Source organism: Periplaneta americana, chromosome 1, assembly GCF_040183065.1.
Source record: "Periplaneta americana isolate PAMFEO1 chromosome 1, P.americana_PAMFEO1_priV1, whole genome shotgun sequence".
Classification (NCBI taxonomy): Eukaryota; Metazoa; Arthropoda; class Insecta; order Blattodea; family Blattidae; genus Periplaneta; species Periplaneta americana.
Genome location: NC_091117.1, coordinates 148,261,984 through 148,287,952, shown reverse-complemented (window position 1 = coordinate 148,287,952; position 25,969 = coordinate 148,261,984). Strand labels below are relative to the sequence as shown.

General features: G+C 35.7%; 1 long non-coding RNA gene across 1 annotated transcript; it reads left to right on the top strand.

Moving 5' to 3' along the window:
* The first annotated feature begins 6,206 nt into the window (after positions 1-6,206).
* On the top strand, positions 6,207-25,762 carry LOC138701879 (uncharacterized). Its single transcript, XR_011332716.1, has 2 exons — positions 6,207-6,301; positions 25,389-25,762. It is a non-coding gene; the product is annotated as an uncharacterized lncRNA (long non-coding RNA).
* Positions 25,763-25,969: the final 207 nt, after the last annotated feature.

Here is a 25,969-nt window from a genome sequence, read left to right as displayed (position 1 = left end):
ACTGAACAAGAAACGCACACAGTTCGCAGAGAAGAAGGAGCTAGTATTAATAGCGGAAGCCGAAGCAGCTCCATATAGAATATTGCAACCCCGAAAAGCAAACGTCCACCCGCAAATACCCATGTCGGTATGGGAAGACCACTTTTCAGCGATATACCAGAGGACTCAAATGAGCAGCAGGCAGCCCACAATGGCAAGTAATGAGGGAATCACACGAATCACGACATAGGAAGTGTGGGCCGATTTCCAAAGATGTAAACAGAACAAAGCGCCGGGACCGGACCGCCTTAGCAACGAGGTTTTACAGGAATCATTGCCAGTAACCATTGAAATATGGACATCAGTATTTAACGAATGCTTCAGACAAGGGAAAATACCAGACAGATGGAGAGAATCTAGCATACATATGCTATACAAAGGGAAAGGCCCGGAAGACTCGCCGGACTCTTACCGTAGTATTGCCCTCGAATGCAATCCTTTCAAGGTGCTCTTCAGGATATTATTGAATCCGATTACGCCATAAGCCATGCCGTACATACCAGAACAGCAATTTGGGTTTATAGCCGGCAGGTCCGCAACTCAGTCAATTGAGAGAGTCTTGACACCATATGGGAAGCTACTGCCACGGCTGGAGGTTACATATACACCATTTTCATAGACTGTTCTTCGGAGTGGACAGGACTATCATGGTAGATAAACTACACCGCATTCTGGGAGAGTAAAACCCGAACGTGCCACTCATAGAGAACATCCTGAGTGCCAACCTACTAGCGGTTAGCGATAAAGTGAGCCACTCCAGACCTATTATCCAGACGAATGGCGTTCTCTAGGGGGACCCTCTTAGCCCGATGATGTTTAACCTGCTAACACACTATGTCATACAAGAGGTAGCAGTAAACCTACCTATGTTCCTGTATGCAGACGACATGGTTATGATGTCGAGCAACAGTGAGGCATTACAGGAAGCGCTTAACAGACTCCATGTATGGTGAAGATATAAATACAGGGAAAACAAAGGTTATGAAATTCAGAAAAGGCGGAAACGTCTCCAGATCGAACATCTTCATATATGGTAATCAGAAACTAGAAATTGTTAACTCGTACAAATATCTGGGCTTAACACTACAAGTGACAGGCAAGTCCATTACTGAGCACATAGAAGAAAGATGCTCGGCGGCGATCAAGGCTATGTACGACATAAAGAAGGTCAAGAAGCTCTCCATGACCACAGCCCTGCGCCTCTTCTACATCAAGATCGTTCCAATTGGTAGCTACGCGCTCAAAAAACATGGGCCCACTTAATTTCAGCGAACCTGAAGAAGCTAGAAGCCGTGAAAGCATCGTATATATAAATAGCTCTTCAAGTGTCAAGAACAACGCAAACGAGGCTACTATACATATTAATGGACACGGACTTCTTCGTAAGAGAGTTGATGACGAGCAACGGCCTTCAACCTACACCAGCATATGAAGCCTACTTTAGGGACAGAGAAGAAAAAGCAGCAGACGTGGACACGGAATTCCTTCAGACGCCAGCCATGAACACGGAAGAATGGAAGAATGCTAACTACGAGCTACGTCATGTCTTCACGAGGACGGCGCACAGTATGTAATTTAGCGAGTCTAGCCGGCCAAAAATCATTTCTCGAAAACTAATCACTCAATTTTCATAAAATTTGGTATGTACCTTCAATTATTGAAGTGGATAAGTTTTTAAAAATTAAAATGAAAATAGCAACTATTTTTACTGAAAATAAAATTAGTAATATTGTAAAAAAATTTGGATTTGAGTGAAAAACTAAATTAATGTTCATAATGTGGAATGCGCTTAAAATTGAAAACGTAAGACGAAGGAATATTGCTACATATCTTACTTGTTTAGACGTCAAATGCATCCCCATCAGAATCTGTATCCTCGCTGCTAGTCTCTCCTTCGGCAGCACCGATTAATGAAGGCTCGGAGATAACTGCATCCCTATTATTGAAATCGACCGCGATTTTCTCTGCTTAATTTCTTTAAGCTGGTGGTGTAAGAGTTCAAAATAAATAAGTAGCCTGAGTAAAAGATGGGTATTTGTGTCTTTCTTGATGTTTTTCTTGCGAAGACTTCTCTGAAAAGTGTAATATACAGTATAGTATTTGTTCCTCATTTCCTGGGCTTCCTCAGATAGTTTGCCAGTAAGTATAAGTGTCCTGTGACCTTCTGTCCATGAGTAAAGAGTTTGTGAAGGATTGTAGGCATATAAATCTATTTGTGCAAGCATAAATATAATTACCTTGCCTCTTTTGCATACATGTCATGTGCCCGTTCATCAGTATTGCAAAAACGCAAGAAAAAGGTTTCTGATATTATGTGTGTAAACGACTTATTAGATTTCCATCTATTCCCGTAATATGCCTATATGCGAAAGTGCAAACCTCCCTGAAAAAAAATATTCTTGCGGTATGTGCATCGTTTTTATTGCGACTGCTTTGTTTTATCATGTCAACAAGGTAGTCCCCTTTCCTGCCTGAACCTATCCTTTCTTCATTGTTTCGCAATAAATAATACGGTTGATCTAAATTAACTGTTACAATATTTCGCATTTCCCTTAATTCTTTATGTTGATTAGAGGTCAACTGTAAATCAGTAATCGAAGCGAGATCCTTATTAGGTGACAATTGTTGGTCGTTCCTGCAAAATGAATTTTCACGTTTTTTTTCTGTATTTTGTCGCACGTTGAAGTATGCAAGTGAAAGGTCTCCTACAATATTGGCCACGTCTCTCTTCCTAGAAGCTCTGGAACTCATATGGGCAGCAGAAAGCTTTTCTTTTGGCGATCTTTCTTTAAAAAGTGTACTAGTTTTTTTTTCCGCTTTGATCTTTAGCTCACTTCTCCGAAAAGTTTACGTGGACGTCACCGAATGCTTGTACTGGTAGACTCAAATTGGAATTGTTTTGTAGCAGATGGTAAAGTATTATATATTTTATTCTCAGACTTTGCGTCTTGGTTCAAACACAGCGCATTATATTTTTAGAAATTTTTCTCATTTATGCTATATTTTTCCCACCGTAATCGAATTTTCGAGCATATAAAATTAAATTCATTTTTTAATTGACTGTAAAATGTCTTCAGAGTAATCTTTGAGACCAAAATGTTCAATAATATTTGAGAATTTCACTTTTCTCTCGCTCTTGTTTCACATCTGGAAAACAGGTCTCCTGATTACGAAGCGTATGGTGTCTGAAAATAATTAATAGCTACTCTGTATGCACCTGTTTGCAGAAAAAAATCATGTAGTCGTATTCAGAAAAGTATAATGAATATCTCTACAAAATTTTAATCGAGGTGATAGAGGGCTACACCTTTCAAAAGCCAACTCGAAGTCGTATAATAAGGTAAAACACAAACTCTTTGCACATGTTTATCCAGACACTTATTTTAGACAATAAGATAATAATTTTTGTCACGAAAATTAGCTTATATGTAAGTACATACCTTCTTATAATATATCCACACTCTGTATTAGAGAAAATAATGTACTAACTTCACCACTTTGCATCATCCAAATACAAACTGCACGCCTGCCTCTGCAGCGTAAATGATTTTATCGGAGACATGCAACTTTCGCTCTGTTTTGAGGGTCCCCTAACAGATGTAAGTATCTGTCTACACTTGGATAGTGTTATAAACACGTCTATTTAAGAATTTAGCATTAAAGATAGGGTGTGGAAATAGTTTTTGGCCGGCTAGCTGCTTGAAATTACACACTGTGCGGCGGTCCACGGGTTCCACCATAGGATCTGTGCTAAAAGAGGATACCACTCGGCCTCAGAGCAGTGCATCTGCACCCTCTGTGGGCACAGCTGCAGTCAGTACCATATACTCACCTGCCAAGCAAGGACAAACACACTAAGGTTCTACGCAAAAGAAGACAACTTTTGACTAAAATGTAAGAATGTACACATTGTGCTTAATAAATCTTATTATTATTATTATTATTATTATTATTGTACTTTTTGAAATTATAAATTCATGGTGGTCGTATGTAAATACCGAGAAAATCCTAAACGGAAGCATTTGAGAAATAGTGCTTAAGATCCTCTTAGAACTGTAGATTGCGAAAGAATGAAATATTTTGGAAATTTTTCTTTCTTGCTTTGAGAAGAGAAAACCCCGAATTCCACAAAATATATAACAGAAATAAATAATTATCATTAAATTTGAAATATGTTAATAACAATATCAGTCTTGTAAAGAAAAAAAATTAAGATACGTTTTTAATACTTGAGAGAAACGTTTCTCTTTTTCATTATCATTCCATTTAACTAAACTATATATATATATATATATATATATATATAGTCGACCTGGTTGGCGAGTTGGTATAACGCTGGCCTGCTATGCCCAAGGTTGCGGGTTCGATCCCGGGCCAGGTCGATGGCGTTTAAGTGTGCTTAAATGCGACAGGCTCATGTCAGTAGATTTACTGGCATGTAAAAGAACTCCTGCGGGACAAAATTCTGGCACATCCGGCGACGCTGATATAACCTTTGCAGTTGCGAGCGTCGTTAAATAAATCATAACATTTTTTTTAACATATATACGAGTATATATAGCAAATTTTAACATTGTACCATAACATACGATTAAAAGTAATATTTCCACACCAGTCAAAGTGGACAGCAGATTTTTGCATGAAAAACTGACTCCAAGAACAAAGATAGCTCTTCACCACAAAACAAAATACATAAATTCCAGGCTATGTTGTCAAGTGTGTAATTACTGCGGTAAAGTGCGTAAGATGTACGGATATTTTATACAACGATCAGCCATTAGAATACTCTATTGGCTGAATGAAATTAAGTAAATATTTAAGAATAATAGACATTATGACAGATGTGGCAAGCCATATACTATATTACTGCACTTGCATACAAAATGTTTCAGTGTTTAATTTCGACATATATGGGAAACTTCATCAATGCAACAAATCAAAGGCATCTCATAAGAACATTAATGGGCGAAGAACAATATGAAATTGCTGGTAATCATGGAGATTTCACATTGTGTCATTGCGGACATTTCACAAATGCTCTAGTTTCTAGAACCACATTATTGTGTAATAATTTATTGAACAATTATTCTAAAATAAAAAGCCAGTGCTTCAGGAGCAAAAAGAAAATTGCAGACTGTCACATAAAAACTGGTAACACTGAGTACTTAACTATGTATGTATGTATGTATGTATGTATGTATGTATGTATGTATGTATGTATGTGTTTATGTATGTATTCACACTGCAAATGGGTGAATACGCGGTGGCAGTGGTGACTAATTCCACTCAATAATGACAATCAATAATAGACACAATTAATAAAAAATACAATTACTAACAAATTAATAATACTAATAATAATTAATACTAATAGCAATTAATAGTAATAATAATAATAATAGTAATAATAATAATAATAGTAATAGTAATAATAATAATAATAATAATAATAATAATAATAATAATAATAAAAACTATCTATTGTACCACGAACTACTTTACAGTTTCTACTTGCTTAAAGAGCCGTGCATTCCTACTCCTTTCTGTTTTATTAACTGTCGTTTTTCTTTACTAACTATAAAATATGCTGGTTACTTTCTCGTTAATGTAATTATTTAATAGTAACTACAATAAACAATGACATATATCTGTATTACATAAAACATAAGTGGCATGCAGAGCAAGGCCTTCACGTAGGGCATCACGATTCCAATATCCTGGGCTGATAAGATAGAAAGGACCGCCTTCGAACATAATAGGAGGAAAACATTTACTCATATCTCTTGACGTGTATTCACTTGTATGCATGGTTAGGTATAAATCTAATCAACGTGTGTTAGTACTGTGACAAGCTCGGATACAGTAAAGTAAATTATTATTTGTGTTTTATTTTATGTCTCAAACTGCATTCACCCCAATAGGTTGGGAAGAACGTCAATAGATTATTGCCTAAGTAATTATAAATGTAGTAGGCTCAATGCAGGTTTAAAAGAGTTTCATGGAATTCCCCTAAATAAATTACATAGGAGTATAGAATATTATACAGGTCAGCATCCGTGGGTAGGTGAACAAACGATATGAAATATACAGTACATTTTCTTTAAAATATTCGTAAGATAATCGTTACAATTTCTAATCATCCTTTATGCAAATTATATTATAGTTCATGTCGTTTTGATAACCAAGAGGCGAAACTAAAAGTAGTCTCAACGAACGACACTAAATTACACATTGTTTGCGAGGAACTGCACAAGTTTGACTGGTGAGTAGGCCTACACTGCCATGCACTGACTAAAATGTACAGTTTAATGTTCTATTGAGAAACGTTAAAATGTCTCGTAAAATACTCTATATATTTTCTAGTTGATAACTATTCTGTTAGCTTTCGGTGTTCTAGTGTCCTCTACACTCTCTTAACGCAATCTGACTTTCAGTGTTCAGAATGTGGAAAATTTCTTTTAACGAAAACCTCACTTAAAACGTAAAAACGAACACATTTTAGTGTTAGATCATTTCTATGTACAGAATTTGGAAATCAATTTCTGAAAAACCATCTTTTTAATATGACAAACGACCACATACAGAGGAGCGTCCCCGTTCTTGTAAATTTTGTGGCAGAGGTTTTTATTATAAAGCGTGCCTTCAATCCCAAATAAATAAATAAATGGATTACTGGTCAGAATATCCGTTATTTGGTTTCCATTAAATTAAATTAGAACCAATTTCTAAGTATGCGTTCAATCAATTGAGGAAGCTATGAACATTTCTGTGTGGTTTCCATTACATTAGGAAATCAGAAAAAAAAGAATAGGTATTCCTTATCTGATGCTGTTCAATGTGCTGTCTCTCCAGTGTCTTTGTTTGATTCATCTTAAGGAAAGCAGTCATCATTTTAAATCCATAATATATAAATAAACGTCACAAATGGAATATGCATAGCACCATAAATTAATTACTAGCATATGTACACTTCATAATGATGTTCTTCCAAAATTCTATCACAAAGTGGAATAACTAGCATCATGCTTAATTTTATTGCAAGTAAGATAACACACGATACACCACATTGAGATATAGCCTATGGATCATATGCGAAAACGAAAAAGGAGACGGAAAAGCGGAAAGATAATGTATAGAGTGAGAAGAGACGAAGTAAGGTCACTGATACACTCCTAAAGAAATCTTGGGTTAGATGTTTTCTACCATGAAAAGAAGGTATTCTGTGAGTGCCATTGACGTAAATACAAGAGGTAAGCTGATCTGCACTGTATTAGAACGGTGATTATCAAGTTGTTTCTGAATTATAACAAAGGATAATGTGAAACCAAGATTCTTGGTTTTCCTTTCCACTCTACCTTCCTATTTCTATCAGTAGCTGTGTTTTGATGCGTTGATGACGTCCACCTGTTTGATCGTACCCTGTATAGGGGGTTACCAGACATAAAGTCCAGGATTATAATGTTCATACGTCAAAATGTCCATGGAATAATGTTCACGTTGAAAATGTCCATGTTAAATCGTCCAGAGTCAAAATGTCCATAGTTCTATAATGCCCATTTCACTCTGATGTCCAGAGTCAAAATGTCCATAGTAGTATAATGTCCACTTCACTCTGATGTCGAGAGCCATAATGTCCATAGCTCTATAATGTACACTATATCCATTGTTCATGGTAGTTATAGTAACCTATGTAAAAATTTTCAAATGCAGAACTAATCAGAACTGAATTTTTTAAAGACGGAACGAAATCCTCACTCAGTGCCATCACAGAAGGGTAAGCCACTTCTTTCTTTTCTTGGATACCTGTACCAACATCGTGACTTTAATAGAGATAGGACAAAAATATATTGGCGATACAGGAACATGAACCTCTCAAGCCTGAAAGGCATGCAGCACACAAACAACGCGGTAGAAGACTGGCACAATCTTCTTCAACGCGTGATGGCTGTACATCCATCCACTTGGCGATTTATACAGTGCCTAAAGCGCGAAGAAAATGGAATTTCGACACAAACATTGCAAGCAAGAGTGAGGCATTAAAGAGCCGGGAATGAAACGTATTTGACGAATCAAGGACAAATTCTCCAGATTGTGAGAAACTACAACAGGTACAAAGAAAAAGGAGAAATTCTCTTAAAATTTAAAAGTATTAGTTACCATCTTAAAAGTGGGACTCCAGTTCCCGATGATTAATAACTTATTTGTACGAGTTATGGAATAAAATTTATTGTATTCTATTCAAGCAGAATTTTCCTTTGAACTTGGACATTATGGACGTTTGACACTATGGACATTTTGACCTAACGGATGTTTTATCATATCGCCTTTCTGTCGTATGGAAATTTAGTACATGGACATTTTCACCATATGGACATTTTGACCTTATGGATGTTTTATCATATGGACGTTCTGTAGTATGGACTTTAGGCCTATACGGTGGAAGCTTATAGGGCGATAGCGATCGTTACGAAGTTCCTAGCTCTGTTGATAAACATTGCAGTTCATAAAGATTCGTAAAATAAACCAATTAAATACAAAACACAACAATAGTATAGACTGCTACAAGCAAAGTTTCCCAATGCATGAAAGATGACGATGATGTTGATCATTCTCACTTTAAAATGTTTGCAATAACTACGTGAATTACAAAAACTAAAATTACTTTCTTATCTTTAGAACAAATATTTTTATACACAGCATTATTATGGTATTTTAACATTTTATTAATCATATTATTTAAAAAAATTACAAATAATACAGATCAGGTAATATTTACGTTGTTACGATATCATAAATATACACAGATAAAAATTGTATTAAGGAATAACAAACAATTTTTAAGTTATCGGGGGAAAATGTGAAACTCAAATTTTCGGAAAACGAGTACAAAAAACAAAACTTAAAGGCAAAATTAAAGCGACATGCGCGAATGCTAGAGAGCGTATCTTGGACATCATCTGTCACCACAAAATGTGTTTTCTATACTTCTATATTGAATTAAATAAACTGAAAAATGTCATTTTTATTCCATGAAATTTATGCTACACCTGTAATCGATATTCAAAGCAAATTTGGCTACACATTTTTACCAGCACAATTATTTTTTATTTTATTGGGTTATTTTACGACGCTGTATCAAGATCTAGGTTATATAGCGTCTGAATGAAATAAAAGTGATAATGCCGGTGAAATGAGTCCGGGGTCCAGCACCGAAAGTTACCCAGCATTTGCTCGTAATAGGTTGAGGGAAAACCCCGGAAAAAACCTCAACCAGGTAACTTGTCCCAACGGGATTCGAACCCGGGCCACCTGGTTTCGCGGCCAGACGCGCTGACCGTTATTCCACAGGTGTGGTCCAGCACAATTATATATTACAGTAAACTTCTCATAAATTTTTAATGTATATTTCCATTGTTAGGATTTTGGGTAGCCCTTTAAATAACATTATGTTCACTCACATGCAAATGAAAGCAATTACGATAAGCATTATCAATTACAGACAAAGTAGTTGACTTTCGTTTAGAACTGAATAAATTACAATGTTCTGATTCATAGTATATTGACGTTGAGTAGGTCGTACTAGGATCTAAACTTAAAGAGGATATTGAAGTAATACTTGGTACAAACTATTTTATATTTAGAGGCATGTCACTTTGGTAGTAGCGTATAATATTGTACTTAAATTAATTAAATTTGTTGTGTTTGATGTTTAAAGCATACTAGAAAATACATCGCACTAATTTCGAAACATTTTCTTGATTATTATATTTAGCTGTGATTATCAATAGGTATTAACTCTATTTCTGAATTAATGGAGGTGAACATAAAACCATAAAACTTATATTTGAAGCATTTCAATTTATAATGCTTCACCTATTGTAATTTAGAATACATTTTGGTATTTTCTTACTTCATAGTTATTCTTCAAACTATTAGAACAGAAGATGTTCCCATGATAAGAAAGAAAAATTTACTTCTCCTATATAGAGACAAATATAATATAATTTTTTTCGAAAATAAGTTCAAATTTAAAAAAGGCGAAAAAATAAATTCTTCAAATTAGTCAGAACTATACCAAATATGATAAAATACAAATATATATATATATATATATATATATATACATATATATACATATATATAACAGACATAGTGCTCATACAACTGTTACACATATATTTTTTATTAATTTTATTGCATTTTATCAGTTTTAATGCAAATTGTTATAAAATTGACTAAAAACTTGTATTTTGTCATTATACCAAATATATTAAAAGTTCCTTTCCTTTCATTTAATAAAATTTCATTATTCTGTAATGATAAAATTTCTTACCTTCATTGAGTTCTGCTGTATTTAGTAATACCACTTTACATTATCTAATATAATATTTGACAAATGATAATCAAGCGAATTGCCACAATTTTACAACAAACAGATAATGTTACTTACTTACTTATCGAAAAAAAATATCGAAAAATCGAAAGAGAATTGGGAGGACAAATTTAAAAGGTACGCAAAACGCGTCCTTGCAAGGGGTTGGGGGCTATACAAAACTAAATATGTGAGCTCCAAGCCTGTTGGCCACTAGTCTCAATCCGGGTTACGCTGCTGCACTGAAGGAACTCTAGAAAATTTTGAAGGGGAAGCCGAAATTGGACGAAACCTCTTAGGTACCACATACGCGAGGGGGACTGAGATTTGATCAAGTGATCACGGAACGGGAAGAGGAAGAGCTGGCTGGTGTTTGCCGTTAGGATGGCAAGACGCTGTCATCTGTTGTTCGATGACAAAGCATGTGAAGGCCGTCGGAAGAAGCGCCGTGAAATGTAAATCTGCAATTTGAGAGGTCCCTGTCCTTTCAAATTGCGACTAATTGAGTGACCTCGTATATTTAATAGACAATTTATAGGTTCTGAACTAGGGCATACGTCGTTTATAATAAAGGGGAATATATATGGGGAAGGGAATATAGGTCCGTGGCCCATTTCTTATAGGGCTCATCCCGACATTTGTCTTACGCCTGAGGAAAACCACGGAATACATTGGGCAGGATGAGTTGTCTCATATAAGAGACTAGCCAATTTGGCTATTATGTAGGAGGTGGTTGTTGTCATGAGCCTTGTTGAATCGTCTCAATTTCGAGACCAGCCATTTGGCTATATGATGGCTCAATTACGAAGAGGGGGGAGAGATGTAATTGTTAATTAATTTAGAGTTAATTAGGGAGATTCATGGGGATATGAGTGCAGGTCCGTGGCCCATTTCTTTTAGGGCTCATCCCAACATTTGTCTTAGCGCCTTAGGAAAACCACGGAAAAACCTTAGGCAGGATGAGTTGTTTCAATATCAGAGACTAGCCAGTTGGCTCTTAGGTTGAATGACTCTATGAATCGATGGATCTATACTAGCCAATTGGCTCTATGATAGTTCCATCGATCAACAAAAGTAGATATTGTTAGGGAGGGATTTTGTTTAGCCCAGTTAAGACAATGTCATTTTAAAGCGGTTGCACTATCCAAAGAGTCTCATGGAGTTGAGTCGTGGCTACCAAATCCTGGGAGTAACGCCAGCCTCCCTGTCCTCCTGTCTCAATAGTATAGCTAATGGACCTGTCTGGTGTCTACGCCGTAACCTAGGATCATACTGGCCGAGGCCAGATATGAGCGGGTTGGGGTTAGCACGAGCTTCCGCATACAGGTTCCTAGCCAGTCGAGCAATGAACTCGTCTATGGTTGGCAACTCTAGTTCATCATGGAACTTTCTTCTCGAGGCGACTCGGGGGAGATGGGTAATGAGTCGAATCACCTGGTTTTGGATAACTTGGAGTTTACGGAGATGGGACACTGCCGCAAACCCCCATGCGAGTGTGGCATAGGTAATGACAGAGCGAATGAGGGCCTTATACATGGTAAGTCCTACCCTCAGGTTGTCAGGAGTTAAGGCCGCCAGAATGGGATAGTGTCTAACTATCAGCCCGTTGGCCTTACGAAGAAGGGATTGGATGTGATCTCGGAAGGTAAGATGAGAGTCCATAGTGATCCCTAAATATTTAATCTGGTTCATCCACGGCATTTCTCGTCCGAAAAGTGTGGGTGGTGGTGGTATGTCTTCGAGCCTCGCTCTTAGTGAAAAGAGTATGGCCTTTCATTTCTCTACATTGACCTTGATTCTCCAATCGTGGAACCACGGCTGGAGGTGATCTAAGATCGACTGCAATCTACGGGACGCTAATCTATAGGTTTTGCCCATCGCCAAGAGGGCAGTGTCGTCTGCATAGATATACAGATGACTACTTCTGCCGTGGATATAGCGAAACGGGAGGTCATTAATGAATATATATTGAAAAGTATGGGCCCGATAATGGAACCCTGTGGGACTCCTGCGTGAATTTCACGGGGGGGGGGTGGAGAAACTAGTGCCTACACGGGTTTTGAATGTACGGCCTCGGAGGTAGTTAGAAATGAGGCGTATCATTCCATCTGGGACTCCCATGCCCAGTAATTTAACGAGGAGTCCCTCATGCCAAACCTTGTCGAATGCTAACTCGATGTCCAGGTAAGCTATAGCTACTACACGCTTCGTGCTCATAGCCCAGGTAATGTCCTCCGTCATGCGGAGTGCCTGGAGTGTAGTGGAACGACCAGGGTGGAAACCGAACTGCTCGTTCCTGATTTGGGGCAACACTACCTCAGTGAGGCGTCTATGTATGACCCGCTCCGCCAGTTTGCTGAGACAACTGAGGAGACTAATAGGCCTATAGTTGCTTGGATTCGTCTTATCCTTTCCGGGCTTTGGAAAGAGAACTACGTGAGCCTCTTTCCAGGGAATGGGATAATGACCGGAAGCCAAGATGTTATTAATTATCTTACTTACTTACTTACTGGCTTTAAAGGTACCCGCAGGTTCATTGCCGCCCTCACATAAGCCCGCCATTGGTCCCTATCCTGAGCAAGATTAATCCATTCTCTATCATCATATCCCACCTCCCTCAAATCCATTTTAATATTATCTTCCTATCTACGTCTCGGCCTCTCTAAAGGTCTTTTTCCCTCCGGCCTCCCAACTAACATTCTATATGCATTTCTGGATTCGCCCATACGTGCTACATGCCCTGCCCATCTCAAACGTCTGGATTTAATGTTCCTAATTATGTCAGGTGAAGAATACAATGTGTGCAGTTCTGTGTTGTGTAACTTTCTCTATTCTCCTGTAACTTCATCCCTCTTAGCCCCAAATATTTTCCTAAGCACCTTATTCTCAAACACCCTTAATCTCTGTTCCTCTCTCAAAGTGAGAGTCCAAGTTTCACAACCATACAGAACAACTGGTAATAAAACTGTTTTATAAATTATAACTTTCAGATTTTTCGACAGCAGACTGGATGATAATAGTTTCTCAACCGAATAATAACAGGCATTTCCCATATTTATTCTGTGTTTAATTTCCTCCCGAGTATCATTTATATTTGTTACTGTTGCTCCCACTTAATCAGTGTACGATGTATCATGAGGAAATCGAGGTTTGGCCATGTATGAAATTCGAGACCACTGCAACATGGTGGAAATAGTCATAATATTTATAAGAAAAAGACGAGAAACCTGAACTATCGTGTAGACCAAGCAGACGAACTCCTAAGACAGTACATGCAAGACCTGCCACTAAAGGACTTTCACGGTGTCAACCTAAGGGATTGTCTGATATTTGAGAGACATCTTCACTAATACGACTGAATTCCCCTGATGACTTGAGAATGAATAGGCGCCTAGCGCCTACAATTTACTGAAGAAAAGGAAGATTAATATAAAATGCCAAAACATATAACAGAAGATTTTGTAAGTCTACGATCCGATCCCTTTAGAAAACAGCCCGATAATGAATGCTAAAATAATAGATACCGCTTGACATTTAGTGAATTCATTCCTATAGCGGTTTCAGAATAAGAAGGCATGTGGCCTACGTCAATCGAGTGCTAGCAGCAGTTCGACGTTGTCACACGGTGCACGGTGCACGAGACGTGGAAGACAGAAACAACAGATAAGGACAGAAACTATCAGTCGCTACAGATAGGGGAGCGGGCGGGTCGAGACCTGTTCCTTCATTGTGTGTGTGTAATGTTTAAATATACAGGGACATCATTTAATTTTTACTAACATTTTTAATATTAACGTGGCTATACCTTTGGATTAACGTTTGAGAACCTGAAATAAAGTTTGCTATCCCCGTCCACGACTGGAGTTCAATGATACTGGCGTAAAATACAAACAAATCACTTTACTAGGTATAGGGTGTATGAAAATTAGTTCACCCAATTAGTTCAACTAGGAAATATCGCAATTTTGAGTTTGATCACTTTCATTAGGTTTTTCTTTAATCAAAATACAGTACTGTATTAACAATAAGTGTTTTTACTCACGAACTGAGTTATCCATGCGAACGTTTCATTATGCAGTGTACATTATACTGTCTACAGCATATTAGCGTACAATATAGAGAATGAAGTTAAATTGAAGAATAATCATAATATGGATAGGTATTTAAACAAATTTTTGAAAATGGTGGCCGTTCATTTCGACACGGGTTTCAGTTCTTTTGTGCATATTATCGCACTATAGACTATTGTACCTAATTCTAATTACACGTTTCGTCCTTCGTACTAGTAACTCATGTTGAAATAATTCTGTACCTACTCTATAAAAGAGTATCTTACGTACTGTAAATTCAATCTTCACTTCTGCTCGACCTGCACAGATAAAATTGCACAAACATGCTATCCACTGTCCGTCCAAGTGGTTATGTCGCAGGATCATAGAAAGGGAGGAAATCACGTGACAGTTAATTACTCAACGAGGCCCTTTTATTTAAGTTATTTTAAATAGTTGTATAATATTACGCACGTAATAGTTGTATACTATTACTAGTCTTTACAGAGTTGCAAGCAGAAGCAGGTGGAGAAATCGGGATGGAACGTAGGCAAACGGACGACAGTACCTGTGCGAAAATATGATTCAATATTGAAAGATCTTTCGTCACTGAAAAACGCGAACAAATTTCTGGAACGTACTATACTCACTAACTCAGTACTGCTTACTATATGCGGCCTTGGTTCTATGAGGAGGACAGTTAGAACTTCATTAGTAGAAGGAGTGGGAGTGAAATACATTCAAAAACTCAGGTACAATAAAAATTGAAGTAAAAATAAAATTATGTCCCTGTACTTACTCTTACTAAAGTAATTTTCACCCCAATTTTTATTACCTCTTCGCTTCGCAGATCAGTAGATCTTGGAGTCACTAACTTGCGAATTAAAGTTACACATATGTAGAAATTTACTTTGCTAATGTCAGACAAAGAATTTCTTAAAAAAAAAAAAAAAGAATGCTATATATTGTATTGCACTATCTGACATATGGAAATTCTCTCCAGAAAAATTTGAGGCCGAGAAAATTTACCCAAATGTTCAGACTTCCTTGTACAGCAGTACTGAATTTATTATTGTTTATTTCTCCAGAGGAAAGATGAGATAATTTGTTTGTAGGGATAGCCAATGAACTTTGCGATAGTAAAACGTAAACATGTCTGTAGAAACGTAATTTAGTATCGATATTGAAGTTGAAAAGTATTTTATATTTCCTCTGCTAAATGAAGCCTATATAATTGAATTTAATTCTCTAGCTTATACCTTACCTAGGAGTCCAGAGTTCTATATTCTGGTTACGAATCTGGCTATAATACAACGTAAGCATAATATTTGTTCATACAGAATTCAGTATTCATACTGAAACTGTAGATTATTTTATTTTTCTCTGTTAAACTAAGTCTACCTAATTTTATTTTATTCCCTAACTTTTACGTATCTAGAGGTCCAGGGTTCTATATTCTGGCTAAGAATCCGGCTATAAGAAAATAAGCATATCTGTTCATATGTAGACCTAATTCAGTACTGATATTGAAATTGAAGATTACTTTCTTTTACTTTGTTAAATCAAGCCTATTTAATTTAATTTAATCCTCAAGCTTGTACCTACCTAGAGGTCCAGGGTTCTATGTACTATCACTCTGGCCTGTGGCAGTATAAGCTTACGAGTGAAGGTAGTTATATAGAAGTAAATATTAAAACCGTAACCCAATAATATCGTTAACATATTGAAGGTGAATTTGTATATTAGAAAAAAAGTATAAAATGTAATATAGGCTATTATATATAACGCGAGGTTTTTAAAATAGAAATTGAGTTTTGGAATTGTAAAATCTCGTTTCTAGCATGCCTGTATTTATTTTAAAAGTGAAATATAATTAAATTGCTTCATCTTATAAAGTTTTTAATGATCTTAAGGAAAAATGTTAATATTCTTTATATAACTCATCGAAAAAGAGGCAGGAATGTTTATATTTACAATATCAACCAAATATCTCATACGTTTAAGCAATATTTCGTCTTATACCACGTATAATATTCCAATGAAAAGTGAAAATCGCATCTGTGGTTATTCTCAGCTTTCGTCTTGCTTTCCACGATCTATAATGGCATTGCTAACACATACTACTACTATAGTCTATTTAAAATATCATACGATGAAGTAATACACGGTTATGAAAATCGTCCAAATAATTAACACGTTTTACGTTATTTTTAAGGAGAGGTAAATACTGGTATACCACCTATTTGAATTATCTCTTTGCCCTGTCCGAGAATACGAGATAATCAATGAACTTCTAAACCACACGCCTCTGCACTCATATTCTTTGTTTGTGAAAAACTGACACGCACTGCATCATAAATTCATAAGCTAGTCCTTTAGAAAAAGTATATACAGAAAATACAATACTCCTCGCCTGTAACTGTAGAACTATCCTTTTGCATATAACAGATGAAACACCAGAGCCACTTGCAATCCCTTCAAGAGACATAGTTACGGTAAGTTACACATCACACAAGAGAAAACAGTCCACATCTGAATTCGCAAATAAACAGAATCTATCTTCGTTTACAGGGAGGGACTTCAGAGCAAAAGAGCAAAATAATCTGTATAAGTTATTGTAGGTTGGATATTTCTGTTTAGTCTTAAAGCGACAACATGCGACCCAGTTGACGTATAATTGCCATTCTTGTACAGTTGGTTTCAGAATCCGTAGCTCTATCGAATGGAACAGCTTAAAATTCATTCCTAGCCATAAATATTGTGCGCGCAAGAAAGAAACTAATACGCGATGCTTCAGCGAGACTTCGCGACGATTTAACTAGGCAACACCGCTTAAGTCGAGATAGACCGGCCTGAACTAGCTCCGCCTTATATGCCTTCTTATTCTGAAAGCGCTCTAGTCTTCTGCCCAAAGGCAGGTCTTTCACTGGAAATCAGCGTTCTTCAGTCTTCCCTGAATTCCACTGCTCTTAGTCTCCTTATAATACATCTTAATGTTGACTGTTATCTGATATCTTATTCTATTTACTTACTTACAAATGGCTTTTAAGGAACCTGGTCGCCCTCATATAAGCCCGCCATCGGTCCCTAACCTGAGCAAGACTAATGCAATCCCTAGCATCATATCCCATCTCCCTTAAATCCATTTTAGTATTACCCTCCATTCACGTCTCGGCCTCCTCAAAGGTCTCTTTCCGTCAGGTCTTTTAACTAACATTCTACATGCATTTACGGATATTTCCACAAAAATAAAAATTCTTGCAAGAAGAGGCTAAATGCATCAACACTACTGGCAAACAATACAGCTTTAATTCAGTTGTGTATTTATAAGATTCTTGGCTCTGGTATTTCGGTGGTACTGGTAGTAGTCGTCTCCGTCGACGTCGTCGTCATCGTCATCATCATCATAATCATCATCATCATTACCAACATTTCTGTATGAATACTTTATTATCCATGTGCTAAAAAGGATAAATGTTCATCTCCCCTATTGCTTAAAAAAGTCTCTTGTACAGACACTTGTATTTCCCTATTTTGACTATGCTGACATTTTACTGACTGACCTCTCCAGAAAAAAAAAAAAAAACGAAACTTCAACGTGCTCATAATTTGTGTGTACGTTTTGTAAGCAATGTTCGTAAATATGATCACATCACCCCATCCCTGGAAGCAATAGGTTGGCTTCAACTAGATAAGAAAAGAAATTGACATTCACTTCTCTTTCTCTTCGAAATCTTGAACTCTTCTATTCCTTCGTACCTGTCGTCTCGCTTCACTTACCTTTCTTCCCACCATAATCTGAACACACGCTCTCGTCATGAAACAATACTAACAATACCATCCCATCGCACCTCCTCATACTCATCCTCTTTCACAATAGCCCTGCCAAGACTCTGGAATTCGCTACCTGCTAGCATCAGAGGCTGCCGAAATAAAATTGAATTCAAACGCAAATTTACTAGTCACTTGGTCAGTAATTGATTTCTTGTAAATAGTTTCCTTAATCTATCACAAAATATTTCAATATCCAGTAATTTCATCACTATACAATTTTGTTATTTTAGGTTAAATTTATATTTCAGTAAATATAAAATATTCTTTGTTTTTCTATGACTATTACAGTTTTACTACGTCATACTACTTTTGACCAATAAAATGGTACGAAAGGACGTCTTTCAACCAAACATAGATGCTTATCGCACAATTATATCGCGTCCCTAGCATCTGTTTAATTTTATCGCGTCCCTAGCATTTGTTTATTTTTATCACTACCCTAGCATTTGTTTCTTTGTTTGCCAACATTTCAAACTGCACTGGTCTGGACGTCAAAAAACAGAAAATTACAAACCACTCCAGTCGATGCACAGCACTTTCAAATATGACTCACATTGGCATTCAAGAACAAGAATTAATAAAGATCACTGGTCATAGCTATGCATCTTCTCTGAAACCCCATTTACAAATAAATGAAGAGCACCATTCGAAAATCCTGAATAAGTTGAGGGATACACCATGTACATCAACGAGTTCACTTCTTTTACGCACACGTCCAATATAACAACAACTGAACCACCAACCACTAAAACATTCAAATTTGAAAACTGTTCTTTCAATAATTGTTTCTTTTAAAATCATTCATGTTTATTTTTTATTTCATCATCGTTAATTAAAACGTTACTTGTTTATTTCATCATCCCTAATTAAATCTTTTCTAACGCTCGTTTATATGATTTAGGTTATGTTGTAGCTTCTGCTATATGATAATGAATAGTCACGTATCAGAGCTTGTTTAATACTAAGATTTATAGAAAATCGTCTGTCAAGTGACGTTGATTACTGGGATCGGGATAACTGAAGTGGAATCCAACTGTTTTAATAACAATGAAACTGAATCAACAAAGCCTTCTTGACCAGTAACCGTCTACAGAGTTCAATGAAGATTCCATTGTTGGCACAACTGAATAACTGATAACAAGAAAACAGTTAATCATAACACACTAGTGCCATCTACTAGCGTAATATTTATAATGTTGAGATGGTACAATTTTGAAGACAGTTTTGTATTTTCGTAAGTCAATTAATATTTTATTGTACTGGAGTACTTCGTTACTTCTAATCTTTATATACTTTCTTCTAATCGTGTAATAGTCAATTAAATCCCACTCGAGTTTTGATTTTATCGAGATAAATCAAAACCTCTAGTGAGATTACTGTTTATAAATTATCTAGCTTTCATTAGTCAGGTAATCTTTTCGTACTTTGATTTTTATTGTAATTGTAATTGTAAATTTAATATTGTAATTTTATTTGTAATTGTAATTGTAAATTTAATACTAGTTGTAATTTTATTCTTCATATTATAGTTGGAATCTCCTGGTAGAGGGGCAGAGAAGGCCTGACGGCCTTATCTCTACCAGGTTAAATAAATAAATACTAATACTTCTGGAATACCACGAAAATATAATCGAATCAGAATACAGAATTTGTTAGGTCTTTAGAGGACACCTTACTATGAAACTGTTTAAATATTAATAAAATGTTACTTTTTATAAAATGCAAATTTTGATGATAATATGATAACTATGGAAGTGTCCTTGCTCCGCCTAGCCTCAAAAATAGTACCAACCTGACACTGCCAGTGCTCTCCAGGCCTGAAGTACATCCCTGCCCTAATTTTAGCCTATTATGGATTAAAAATTTATAATGACATAGCTTTGAAGTGTCTAAGTTAAAAATAATAATACATGTACATCTTCTTCTTCTTCCTAAACACGGTTTAGGTCTTTGCGACCTGTTCCGAGGCTAATTAAGTGTTTTCATCAAATTGGTCACTCCATCTTCTAAACGGTCTCCCAACGTCTCGGCCTCCAAATGGTCTGTAAAAAAAAGCTTGCCGTGGAAGTCTTGAAGGACTCATTCTTAATATATGTTCTTTCCATTGCTTCTGATATCTTTGTATCTCTTCCACCATATTCTCCTGTCGTAGTTGGTTTCTAATATCTTTATTACGTAGTCTATCTCTTCGGGTAATTCCCAGTGTTGATCTCAGGAACCTCATATGTGCTGCCTCTATTCTTGATTTATCTTTAGCTCTTAAGACCCCAAGTTTCACTTGCGAATTTTAGGGCTTGTTTTGAAGTAATATTATGTAGTCTTAGATTAATTTCTTTTCTCGTACCTTTCCCTAAATGCCTTTTTATACACCATTTAATTTATTATATTTTTGTAAATTCTCTTCTATATCTGTTTGTGCGCTCATAGTTGAGATTTTTAGTACCAAGTATGTAAAATTTCAGATCTGTTCTATAACTTCCTGATTTATGACTATTTTTATTCGTTTTTGTATTTTTCCTTTGAAGACCATTGATTTAATTTTTGTATTAGATATAGTCATGTTGAAATCTTTTGCTGTTTTATTCAAATTATTAGCAGCTCTATGTAATTCTTCTTCATTTTCCGCTAATACCACCTGATCATCTGCGAACCATATTGTGTCGATATTCCTCTGATTTAATAAGATATCTTTTGTTTCACTTCTTCTCCACTCTTCTATTATTTTGTTCAGATATAGATCAAATAATATTAGGAACAGTCCACATCCTTTTCTCAGTCCTATATTGATATAAACACTTATCTTTTTTGTTGTATCTTTAGCTAGATTGATTTTCGTTATGTGGTATAGTGCCTTAATGTATTTAATCAAATTTGTTGGTATTTTATATTCTTCCAAAATAGTCCATAACTTCCTTCGGTCTACTCTGTCATAAGCCTTTTCGTAATCTACAAACACTAGGCAGGTTTATAGATTATATTCTTTTCTTTTCTCTAATATTTGTTTGATTGTAAAGCTTGCATCAATGCATGATCTGCCCTTTCTAAAGCCGTTTTGTTCTTCTCCTATTATATTCTCAGCAATTGGTTGAAGTTTCTTTTTTATAATATTTGCGTAAATCTTATATGCTGTATTTAACAAAGAAATCCCTCTATAACATTCATTCTTGTTACCTTTCTTATGTATGTTGATTATTATTGCTCCAGACCATTCTTCTGGCATTTTTTTTTCTGAATTCCAGATATCATTCATTATTTGTACATTCAAATGAGAAATAACAGATATTTAGAATACATCATTTAATTTATGTTACAGTCAACTGATATTATTTTAAATTAATATCTTTTGATTTGGTATTACTTTATTTTAAATCTTTTTATTCTCAGTTTACTTTATTTTATTATGAAGTTAACTTATAAATATTTCTTTCTCACTTCACACTAATATTAAATTTTATTACATAGAGAACTTAAGTTATTTTCGTTTTAAATGTGACCTCAGTTTCTTCCTTCGTAATAATTTTTTAAGCTACTATATGCTCAATTTCTTCCCCGAACAAGCGTTAAGGGGAGACTGTACTGAATTTTGGTGAAAATTGCGAAAATGAGATTTTAGCTCTATTAAATACTTTAATATGTTAAGAATATAAATATGTAAACATAAAACCTAATTTTTGGCTGTAAGTGTCCCTTTTTTTAGGATTTTTGACAGCTGTGCATAGGTCGAGCCACTCCCACTTTCGTTTCTTCTCTGCTGTCACTGATATAATGCGATATATCTTTGGAACTATGGGGAAAGAATTTATGAACGTACTCCAGTCGTGTAGGGAATTGAATATTTGTGCTATTGGCGACTCTGCTGACTTCGTGCCTAACTTCAGATCAAAATAACACATGGTTATTTGTTTGAATGCAACATGGGTCGTCTGAAAAAGTTTGGGAAGAGAAAATTTCTTGGAAACCAATGGAGAAATAAAGATGGTAGTGTAAATACTGTAAATAAGTGTAAAAACAAAGTGAGTGAGTCCGTGAACAGTGTAAATATTAGTGTAGAAACTGTAAATACTAGTGTAGAAAATGTAAATAGTAGTGTAAGTGCAACACCACTTGTAGATAGTAGGCCTAAGGATTGTGAAACAACACCAGCTAGTGCTTCTAATATAAAACTTGCTTCATCGAAGAAACTGTTTGATGATCTGTGTAAAGATGAGTCTGACAATAGTTTCGTGGCAGGCAAACAAAAAACTGGTTACCTTCTTGTTGATATTGAACTTCTGTCTGAAGCTATATCTGGTTTTGTACAGTGTAAATATTGTAGCAGCACAAACTGTATTTCAGTTTTAGAAAATAGTAATTCTCGTAGGGGTTTAGCTTGTAGATTAGTGCTAGTGTGCAAAAACTGTGGAGAAGAACATACGTTTCCTTCCTCTAAATATACAAACAATGGGTATGAGGTGAATTTGAGATTTGCATATAGTATGCGTTGCATAGGAAAGGGAAGTGCTGCTAGTAAAGTTTTGTGCTCTGTATTGAATCTTCCCAAACCACCTACAAGATTCCAGAAAGTAACTGAAGTTATAGAAAGGTCTCTTGGAGAAGTGGCAACAGAGTGCATGGTTGAGGCAGCAAAGGAAGCAGTTCAAGAAAATGCTGGTTCAACAGATATTGCTATTGCTATAGATGGGAGCTGGCAAAAGCGTGGCCACACTTCACTGAACGGTGTGGTCACAGCAACTAGCATAGACAATGGTAAGGTTGTAGATGTGGTATGACTAACTAAATATTGTCATGGCTGTGTAGTGACAAAGAACAAAGTTGATCACACTAGCAACTGTGTTAAAAACTTTGATGGAGCAAGTGGAACGATGGAAGTTGAAGGAGCAGTGCAGATTTTCAAGAGATCTATAGAAGAAAGGGGTGTGAGGTATTCCACTTACCTCGGAGATGGAGACAGTAGAGGTTTCCAACAAGTTGTGAATGAGAAACCATATGGTGAACATTTTAAAATTGAAAAATGGGAATGTTTAGGACATGTACAGAAGAGGATGGGCAATCGACTGAGAAAATTAGTGAAAGATATGAAAGGGCAAAAACTAGCTGATGGTAAGATCATTGGGGGTAGAAATAGATTGACAAAAGACGCAATTGATTTATTGCAGCTGTATTATGGCAATGCTATCAGAAATAATACAGATGATATAAATAAAATGAAGCGGGCTGTGTGGGCAACATATTTCCACAAGTTGTCAACCGGCGAGCAACCTCACCACCAGCTGTGCCCTAAGGGACCAGACTCTTGGTGTAAATACAATATGGATCAATCAACATATAAACATCATGGATTACCAGTAGAAGTGATGACAAAATTGAAGCCAATATACAGAGACCTTGCTCATCCAGACCTCCTGAAGAAGTGTGTACATGGATTGACACAAAATCCAAATGAATCCTTCAACAATTTGGTGTGGTTGAGGGTTCCAAAAACTACATTTGTGGGCTTGAAAACTTTGAAAGCAGGAGTCTATGACGCAGTAATCAGTTTTAATGTAGGCAACATAGGACGAGCTAAAGTGTTACAAAATTTAGGTATAGCACCGGGTTATAATACATTGACATTTCTCAGAGAGTTGGATGATATTCGAGTGGCAAAGGCAGATCAGGCAGTTGAATTGATGTCGAAGGCAGCAAGACAGAAGAAGAGAAACCTCAAAAGAAGAAGAGAAGATGAGGAGGCCAACAATCCAGATTATGGAGCTGGAAAATTTTGAAAGGTATATGTAAACTTTAAATGCAATTTTCTCATGTTTAATTTTTTCAATGTGTAAGTCCACTTTACTAAGAAACTACTAAAGTTAGAAAGCTGAAATTTTGTATGCTCCTTCCCTAGACAGAGCTCTTCAATCGCAAGCAAAAATTTTTGTGTATAGTTTCAAAATTTTTTCTTGGCGAAAAATTTTCTGTTGAAAATTTCATATAAAATTTAAAGTTTAAAAAAAATAACATTAATTCAAAATAAATTAAATGAGTATTGATTTTTGCTTGCTTTTGCTCACAGAATCATAGATAATAACATATAAAAAATTCAGAAGTCTATCTCCAATATTTCTTTAGTAATGTGCACTTGAACATCACCAATTTAACATAGCAGAGATAGGAGTACCGGCTCAGTACAGTCTCCCCTTAACTCATACGGATATTATATTTATTTCAAACCGAGCTCCTTGTTTTCTAAATGTTAACCTAAATGCTGTTTCTTTTATTGTAACATTATTATTTTAAGACAAGTTTATTTCTGTGAATTAAATTTATTAATTGCTGTATTTATGTCCTTTCTTTTCCTTATACTGTATTGTAAATCATTTACTTTTACAAATGTTGTACCTTCTGATATTCCTATGATGATGATGATAATAATAATAATAATAATAATAATAATAATAATAATAATAATAATAATAATGATAATATTATTATTATTATTATTATTATTATTAATATTATTAAAAATTGCTTAAAAGTCCTTTTGTAAACAGTATTGCTCTGTAAAATAGTTTATAGACCTAAGAAAAATAATACTTTTCTATACCTGAGAGACAACAATAAATTGTATTTGGCCAACATAATATTTACGTTTGTCCTTCAGGCATTTGTTTATTTTTTTCCTGCTCATCCTGTATTGCAATTGACATGATGTGTGAACGAGGAAAGAGGACACCTTCCCAGCTACTTTGTAAGCACTGTGTTATCCTGCGTGCAAGTAACTTTATAGTTAATGTGTTGTAACTTCCAATTTTACTTGTAATTCATATGTACGTTACATTTAACCACTCAAATTATTTTCATATCTGTGATTATAAACGAAGCTATTTAAAATGAATGCTTGCCAGTTGTATTATGATTTTCTATTAATTTAGTTCCATGAAAATATTTCATTACGCCGTTTATAAAATCGTGTAAACGTAACTTTTATGCCACGTAAGCCTACATTGCGCGTAGTTTACGTATAATATGTACCATATATTTTACGCTGCCAACCCTACTGGCAAAAATAATTTTTAAAAAAATTTTAATGTTTGATTTTTTCGTTTTGTTCTCAGATTGTGGATATACAAAGACATTCGAAATGGGATGCAGAATTATGATAGTGACATGTTTGCTTCTGGCTGCAACGTCGTACAGCGCCTTAGCATCTTTGTGGTTGCCCGGTACTGGTCCAGAGATATTCAAAGCCACCTCTTCTTGTGTCAATAACACTTGCCAAGTAAATTGCGTGAATGTACTGCCGGAGATAGAAAATCTGGGAGAACCGTGTCTCAAAGAAAACAGCACCGAAACTGTCACTTGTCAAACCGGTAGTGACTGCGCCAACTGCCTAAAAATGTGTAAATTGAACTGAATGCATTACGTCATTAAATGTAAGAATTTGCTGTTGGAAAACATACAGAATTAAATAGATAATGTTAATTTCTTATTAGTTGTTTTATTAATTACTGTATATTTAGAATCATTTTTTCCTTTCTTTCTTTACACGAGGGCCGACTCCTAATCCCCCTATTGGTTCCCAAACATTTTAAGACACTGGCAAACCAGTATTGCCAAACTATGTGCAATTGAAGGGTTCAGAGCCATAGCGAGCCAAGCGGCATTTATTAAAGACGTAGAAAGCAAGGGTTAAAGT